A 9,413-nucleotide genomic window follows, 5' to 3' on the forward strand; every position below is an offset into this window, starting at 1 on the left:
CATGAAGTCTGTTTCTGATTGTTTGGTCAGAGACATTCACACCAGTGGCCTGCTGGAGGTCATTTTGTAGGGCTCTGGCAGTGCTCATCCTGTTCCACCTTGCACAAAAGAGCAGATACCGGTCCTGCTGATGGGTTAAGGACCTTCTATGACTCTGTCCAGCTCTCCTAGAGTAACTGCCTGTCTCCTGGAATCTCCTCCATGCTCTTGAGACTGTGCTGGGAGACACGGCAAACCTTCTGGCACTGACACGTATTGATGTGCCATCCTGGAGGAGTTGGACTGCCTATGCAACCTTTATAGGGTCCAAGTATCTCCTCGTGCTACCAATAGTGACACTGACCCTAAGCAAATGCAAAACTAGTGAGAAACAGTCAGAAAAGATGGGTAGGGAAAAAAATGTCAGACACCTCCACCTGAAAAAACATTCCTGTTTTGGAGGTCGTCTCATTGTTGCCCATCTAGTGCACCTGTTGTTAATTTCAATTAACAGCAAAGCAGCTGAAACCGATTAACAACCCCCCTCTGTATACACCCCTCCCCCTCTGCTACTTAACTGACAGATCAATATCCCAGGAGTTCTTATTCAAAAGTGTTCCTTAAATGTTTTTGAGCAGTGTATATCATCAAAAGAGTCTCTTAGGAAGAATAATTTTTGCATTCTGGAGTGTCAAGGTCAGAGTCCAGGCTTCAAGCCAATCGAAATGCCATGGCATGATCTGAAGAGAGCTGTTTATATAAGGAATCCTGTAAATTGGTTCATCAACTACTAGAAAGAGATTCTACTGGTTACACTACTAAAACAGAGGGGTTCAAATTCCTTTTCCAGTCCGGAGTGTGAAGGACACAGCAATCTGAAGAACACAGTGATCACAAAGAGCGCTGGATGAGCACCTATGTGGACGTGCGAAGGACGTCCATGGATGCATTCCCAGAACTGGATGATCGCGCTTTTGGCTATAGCACGGCCAGGAACTGGTTAAAGCGGTTCTAAAGTTATTTTATTTTTTTTACCCTAATGCGTTACCTGCATAGGGTAAAAAAAAGTTTTACCATTTTTAGTGTGCCTCCCTCTTCCTAATCATTAGCTGCTGGAGGATATACAAGCCTATCAGTTTAAGCAGTGATCTTCTCTTGCTACATACAACTTAGTAGCACACTTTCATCTTATTTCAGGGACATCATTATTTTTTTTTCTGAGACAGTTCGTCCTAATAAGCAGCCACGTGCAGTGGTTTCTAGCTTCTGAGCAAATTATTTGTGGTCTTTATTACTCCCTGTGAACCAAAAATAATATTTCTGCATAAGGCTTGGCAGAATGCAGTATGTCTGCTGGCCACCGTGGATGTCCTTACTTATTACATAGAAGTCCTATCTGCAATTTTCATTACTCCTAAATAAATCAAACTTTTCACTTCAGTGCCCGAGTCAGGTTGTAGAATTTAGATCTGTCGGCACGCTACTCCTATGCTGTTTTTTTCCTTTTTTTTATTTTTTTATTATTAAATTCTATTTGTATGCAAGCGGTTTTCATGCCTAAATATCCAATAATCCCTTTTATCTGGTTTGAGTAAAGTCTGTGATTTTAAGAAATGTAAAGAAAATGAAGCCATCTATATCCAGAACAATGCTGCCCTCTAGGCTTGCAAATTAGATTATTTCCAAATGTAAGATTCCTGAGCAAGAAACAAACTGTTTTGTTGCTAAATGAACTACTAAGTTATATCTGTACACATATCTGCAACATTACTTAAGGATTTTATCATTTACATATATCAGCTGAAAATGACCAATTATATTTACATACAGTATGTAATTCCAAAATAGGTACGTAACTTGAATATTTCATATGTATTCTGACTAAACTTAAAAATAGTACATATAACGCATATAATCATAAAATAAGTGCCATTTAAATGTGACCAACACAAGAAGCAGCATTTTCTCCAGTAAGGTAAGCAGGTAACCCTCCTGTTGCTCTTTACTTATCCATCCTGGCAGGACTGTTAACATAGCTTTACAGTAGTAAGCACTAACTGAATAACTTTTAGGTTGCTAAAGCTAAGTGTATCATAAACATTTGTCAGTTTTTAACCACTTCAATACCGGGCACATTCACCTCCTTCCTGCCCAGGCCAATTTTGATCTTTCAAGCTGTCACACTTTGAATGACAATTGCACGGTCATACAATGCTATACCCAAACAACATTTTTATAATTTATTTTAGGCAGATAGAGCGTTCTTTTGGTGGTATTTAATCACCACTGAGTTTTTTATTTTTTGCTAAACAAATAAAAAAGGCCAAAAATTTAGAAAAACATTTTTTTTCTTAGTTTTTATTACAAAATGTTGTAAATAAGTCATTTTTTTGCCTTTACTGATGTGTGCTGAATAAAAAAAGGGGGTTTGGACCTCTGGGCCCTTTAATAATAATAATAATAATAATAATTATATATATATATATATATATATATATATATATATATATATATATATATATAAAAGAAATAATATATTTAAAAACACTGATGGACACTGAAAGGGATCACTGATCACCACTGGTGGGCACAGCTGGGCATCACTGGTGGTCACAGGTGGGCATCACTGGTGAGCACAGGTGAGCAGCACTGGCGGGCACGTGCAGACATCGCTGATGGGGCTGCACTGATAATCAAATCACTGATTATCAGTCCAGACCCCCCATGTCAAGAGAGCTGCTTATCGGCTCTCATCTACTTAGGCACTGTCAGCACGAGTAGAGGAATGCTGATAACTGGAACTTCCTTTTTACACTGTGATCAGCTGTGATTGGACACAGCTGATCACGTGGTAACAAGCCTACGTCATAGGCTCTTTACCAGAAATGCGGTGTGTCCCAGCAACAAACCGAACCACGATCGCTGCGCTGCGTGCCCCTGGGGGTGCGCATGAGCGGCTTGTTGAGAAGGACGTTGAATGACGTCCAGTCAAAACAACACCTTCCCCAAAGGTTTTCTTCAGCCTTTGCTGCATCCCCAATAACCTATTTTTAACCACTTACTGTGTGCCTGCACTGAACTGATGGCTTTATGGTATTTTTCAGGATGAGTTTTCTTATGGTGACAACAGTGGACATTGCTCGAGTAATGTGTACTGACACTGTCCATCAGAAGTTTGTGTAACAGATCATTGTCACACTTTAACAGAAAGTACCTGAACATGGACCTACATAGCAGGATCACCAGGCACAATTTTAATAAAAGCTGCAGATTTAAGACTTATCCCACAATAAAACGAGTAAATATTTTTGGTAAAGAATTGTATGGCTTTAAAACTAAGGTTCAATTGTCATATTAGGTTAATGGGGCCACCAGCACCTGCACCCCTTTGTTACGTGCAGCTGCAAAGTGTTCTATAGTCACATCTGATTGGCTTTAGGCATTTAAGGTCCCATACACATTATTATTATTATTATTATTATGGATTTATATAGCACCAACAGTTTGCACAGTGCTTTGCAACATGAGGGCATACAGTACAACTACAATACAATTCAATACAGGAGGAATCAGAGGGCCTTGATTGATAGAGCTTACAATCTACAAGGGTGGATCAAGAGATACAAAAGGTAATAACTGTGGGGGATGAACTGATGGAGGGAAAAAAAAAGTTCAGTGAAGACAGGATAGGCTTCTCTGAAGAGAAGGGTTTTCAGGGATCGCCTAAAAATGGACAGAGTAGGAGATAGTCAGACAGATTGGGGTAAGGAGTTCCACAGAATGGTAGAGTCTCAAGAGAAGTCCTGGAGGTGAGCATAGGAGCAGGTGACAAGGGAGCTAGAGAGCAGGAGGTCAGGTTCTGTATGTCGCATGACTCTTGCTTGTGGCACAGTAATTAAAGCATATTTTGTGAATACGAAAGGACTGTGGCATATGAGCGTCATGTATACAGTGAATAGGCTCAGGTTTTATTTAACCATACCCATGTAAGCCCCTCTCACATTTAGTACTAAAAGGCCACACCCAATAGGGGTTTGTGCTCCACTCTGTCCTCTGACCCCTCCCCGCTGTCCTCCTTGTTTGACAACCCCGCTTTTCCCCAGGGCATAGGAGCGACAACAATGGGGCCCTTTAAACGCCCCAACTGGCCCCAAGCACACTCTTTTGTACACCCGCTGCAAGGGACACCGGCCATGCTGACGGGTTCCCATGACTGGCTCACCACCCTCCACTTATCCACATTCACAAGACATCTACATTCTTCCTCCCAATCCCACCGCTCCTATACTGAATTAGAACGGCTGTGCTCCCTCTCTGAAACACCCAGACACCTTCTCTCAACCATATACTGTCTCTTACAAGCTCTTACACATGATGACTTACCACTTTATACCAGGATGTGGTCTGTAGACTTGGGAGAGGACATCCCCCTACCGGATTGGCAGACCTTGATTCAATGTTTACACAAATCAACAATTTCCTGCTACTCTCAGGAAAAGAACTACAAGATTCTGTCAAGATGGTATAGGGACCCATCCACATTACACAAAATTTCCCCATCTACTCCAGCCTCTTGTTGGCAATGTATTTCCTCTACAGGGACCTATCTACATGTCTGGTGGGAATGCGAGAGGATCCGTCCCTTTTGGATTCAGGTATTTGAATGTTATAATAAGATTTATGATGAAACACTGATGCCTTCCCCTAAGAATGCCCTTCTTTCAATACTCCCTGGGTCTAACACTTCGCAGAAACAGAGTCTCCTCCGTTTTTTTATGTCCTCAGCGAGACAGCTCATCCCATCATTTTGGAAGACAACCACCACTCCTCCCTTGTCACGATGGGTCTCGATTATGAATGATACCATGAGAATGGAGGAGATGCTGGCCCTTGACAATGACACCTTTGATAAATACATGGTACTGTGGTCCATCTGGCTCTGCTTCTCCGCCTTTGATACTCTCGCCAACATGCTGTCGACCCCGGTACGATCACCCTAACGTACACCTCGACAGTGGGATGGGCAGGGCACATACCTGGGGTCCCCCCCTCGCTGTCCTCTGGTAACTCCTTTCTATGTATATCTCTACAGCAGCCCTTACGCTCTTCTTTGACTATCTCTCTTCTATTCCTCTCCTGTTTCTTCCTACCTCTTTCCCTTTCTTTTTCAATTTACGCCCATCTTTGGGTCGCTCCCCCTTTTTCTTCTCAAATTTTTTGTATACAATTTTATTATGAACAACGGGGATTTCCTAGCCGGAATTACTCTTTCCTCCAAGTGACAGTCGTTGATGTTAACAATATCTTGTATGACGATAGGAGTTAAGCTGTGGGCGATGGCCATTGGGCTGACTCATCGCACATGTTCGCTTACGATTGTCACCAGATTGTAACTTTAGACGTTGTTCCTTGTATTGTATGTTAAACTATCAATAAATATATTTTCAACCCTAAAAGGCCACACCCAACGTTTTTCTCAGCAGGCGAAGTGCACCACATGATTTCTTTTTTCAGTGTGTCCCAGATCATCCACAATCCTAGTTACGCCTAGATCATTTATCCATTGAAGACACAGGCTCTCCCAAGAGGGTCACCATGGAGTCAATGGTTGCTGACACTGGTTGCACACATTACTTCATTGTGAGTATTTGAGTTCACACGTGTCACTGTGGATCCTCTGGCCTCGGCGAGTTCAGCCCTGAAGCCGCCGAGGAGCTCGGCGGGCCGAGTTCTCCCATAGAACAATGAGAAAATAGAGAACATGTTCTCTATTTTCTCGACGAGTTCCTCGGCGGCTCCATCGGGCCGAAAGTGTACACACGACAGAGTTTCTCGGCAGAATCCGGCTCTGACCGAGTTTCTCGCTGAATTCTGCCGAGAAACTCTGTCGTGTGTACGAGGCCTCTGAAAGCTAAGATACTGTTGTCTACTCTGGACAACTTTAATTGCTCATTGTCTTGGTGTACCTGGAGCAAAATCCCCTTTTACCTCCTAAGTGAAAAATCTCAGGTTTACTTCCACACTTTTCTTGCATGGTTGTTTTCTTGACCCCAAGAATGAACTCAGCAATTAGCGTGGTGCAAGGCATCCACATAAAGCATCTCTATAAGGAGGCGTCTAGTGATGCCTATTGTTTTATCATGAATAGGAAGACATGTACATGTACATTAGTTAAAATGACTCTGATGTTTATTTAAAGTGTGTTTCAAAATGACATACCTGCAAAGAAGCATAGTACCTCTCCTGCTGACTGTGCTGTCAAACACCTCTCTTCTGTAGAGTAGTCCAGGGGTGAAGCCTCTTCTGAAATTGACACCTCTGGCAGTGTTTATCATATCTGTCCCCCAATGGTTTCACCTGCCAATGTGATATCAAGACCAGCGGGCTCCTTAACCCAAAAAAAGTATATTATGGTTCTCCATGTTTTATTCTAATAAGTTAGAGGCCAATGCATTACAGCAGGTCCATATAAACAGCCTATAAAGCTTTTTATTACTATTCTTAATTTAACCTCCCTGGCGGTATGATTATTTCAGAAAAAAGGTGCTGAAAGCGGTACCATTATTTGCAAGGAAATTTGGCATTTTATACTGTAGGCCTGTAATTCTTAGGAATAACTCACTTAAATCTGACCAAACAAGAGTCTAGTAGGCATCCCGGGTATGACATTTTTTTAAAAACAAAATGATAAATTATAATATAATAAATAATTATAAATAATTATAACAAATAATATTATAATTAAAATGAAAATTATTCAAAAATGTAATCAACTCAAAATCACTGAAATTTGCTCAGCTGCAGAATTGTCGCTGTCATTACTTTTATTTTTTTATGACGAATTTCCCCACAAATCGCTATCGCACAATTCTGCAAGTGATTATAATTTATTATCGCTGTTTTCTAGCTGCTCTAAAACCATTTTTGACATAAAGGGACACTTTTGGTTGCTATGGACAATCTACAGTTTGCAGGCAGAAAGAACAGTTTTTATTATATAAAAGAACATGTAGGGCACTGGGCAGACCACTAGGGACAAGGGGGGTGTGTATTTTTTACATACAGTACTGTAATCTATAAGATTACAGTATACTGTATGTAAGGTGTTTGTTTACCTTTTTGAATTTGGCGCCGTTCTCCACTCCCATGCGTCGTAACGTCGCAGGGAACGGAGATCGGCGGCACACAGAGGCACTGTGTGAATCGAGCGAGGTCCCGCTCGCTCACACAGCGCGGTGGCATCGCTGGATCCAGGGACAAGGTAAGTAAACCAAGCCTATGAATGCTGTGAGGCAAGCCCGAGTCTGACTCGGGGTTACCGATTCTAGCAAAAAAATCTCACCCCGAGTCCGACTCGGGAATACCGCTCAGAAGGTTAAGTGTTTGTAAATTATTGCTTCATATACAGGTATGGATTCCTTCTCCAGCTACCGATGCCATAAAATCTTCAACAGCTAGGGAACAATAAAGAGTGTTTTGATGAGACAGAGAGGGGACCTCTAAATACACCCTAGCAGGGCATTTTTTCTCAGAATAGGTGCAGGAACTCTCCCCTTCTGAGTCACTTCTTGTCTCCGCCCCCTACCCACCTCTGAGCAACGTTCCTTAGTTCCATCTCCTACCCACCTCCGAGTAGCACCCCTTTTAGAGAATACAGAGTCAAGTATCATTTTGTGGTGCTAAGTAATTTGTATGGAATTTGTTAATGATAGCAAGAAAAGTGGTAAAATAGCTCCCCCACAGCCAGCATCAATAAACCCCCCAGCAACAATAAATTCACCCAGAAACAATAGACCCCCCCAGCAACAAAATACAACCTCTGCAGCAACAACAGATCTCCAAGCAGCCCGCATCAATAGACCACCTCCGTCAACAGTAATCTTTTCCAGCAACAATTGACCCCCAAGCAACACACGCATTACCGCTGAAAAAAAAAAAAAATCTGCAACCTAGTCATTAAGACGTTCGTACTGCTGTGATTCGATTTTAAAGCGAATTTCAGACTGAATATGTACTGAGACTCTAAGGCGACTTTGCATATTCTAATCACCATGTAAGTTACACCAATGTAGCACAGGAACCTTTTCCAAAGTCGCACTGTGCTGAGTTGCATTAATGAGAATGGGCAACATTGAATATAATGTGATTTTTCATTGTCATGTGACTTTGTGTGACTCAAGTCGCACTAGTGTAAAACATTACTTAGGGGTTGATTTACTAAAACTAGAGAGTGCAAAATCTGGTGAAGCTGTGCATGGTAGACAATCAGCTTCTAACTTCAGTTTGTTCAATTAAGCTTGGACAAAAAAAAAATGGAAGCCGATTGGTTTCTATGCCCCAGATTTTGTACTCTCTGGGCCAGATTCACAAAGCAGATACGACGGCGTATCTCCTGATACGCCGTCGTATCTGTTGTTCTATCTATGCGACTGATTCATAGAATCAGTTACGCATAGATAGCCATAAGATCCAATAGTTTTACACTGTCGGATCTTAGGATGCAGTACCGCGGCCGCCGCTGGGGGGAGTTTGCGTCGTAAACCAGCGTCGGGTATGCAAATTAGGAGTTACGGCGATCCACAAAGCTTTTTCCCGTCGTTACGTCGCCGCAAGTGTTAGTTTTCTGTCGCAAAGATAGGGCACCTTTAACAAAGTGGAAAATTACTCCACCATGTTAAAGTATGCCCGTCTTTCCCGCGTCGCTTTTGAATTATTTTTAAATTTTCCCGGCGTAACTCTTTTTTGATGTTGCGATTCACAAAACGTTGGCGCGTCGTAATTTCGCGCAAAGCACGTCGAGAAATTTGCGACGGGAGCATGCGCAGTACGTCCGGTGCGGGAGTGCACCTAATTTAAATGGTACCCGCCCCATTTGAATTGGCCAGCCTTGCGCCGGACGGATTTACGATAGGTAAGTGCTTTGTGGATCAGGCACTTAGACAGAAAATGTGCGGCGGTGTAGCGTAAATCGGTTACGTTACGTTGCGCCCGCTGTACGTGAATCTGGCCCTCTGGCCTTAAGCTGGATACACACTATACAATTTTCTGTAGATTTTTTTCCTTCAGATTTATCAAAATCATATAATAGGAGGTCAAACCTTAAGCATTTCAGTTTGTATGCAATCAGGCAGCCCCTTGCACTACATGGTTTTGGTAAATCTAAAGGAAATCTGACAACAAAATTCATATAGTGTGTATGGGATATAAATAAATCAATCCCAAAGACATCATACACACTATTAGATTTTCTGCAGATTTTTGTCTTCGGATTTACCAAAACCATGTAGTGCAAGGGCCTGCCTGATTGCATACAAACTGAAACTCTTAAGCCCTGTGCAGACCGATGCACTGTTTTCATCGGACAAACCGATTGTGTGTGGGCCCCATCGGTTTGTTTTCTATCGGTGAAAAAAAATAGAACATGTTTTAAAATT

This window comes from Rana temporaria, chromosome 2 (assembly GCF_905171775.1).
Source record: "Rana temporaria chromosome 2, aRanTem1.1, whole genome shotgun sequence".
Lineage (NCBI taxonomy): Eukaryota > Metazoa > Chordata > Amphibia > Anura > Ranidae > Rana > Rana temporaria.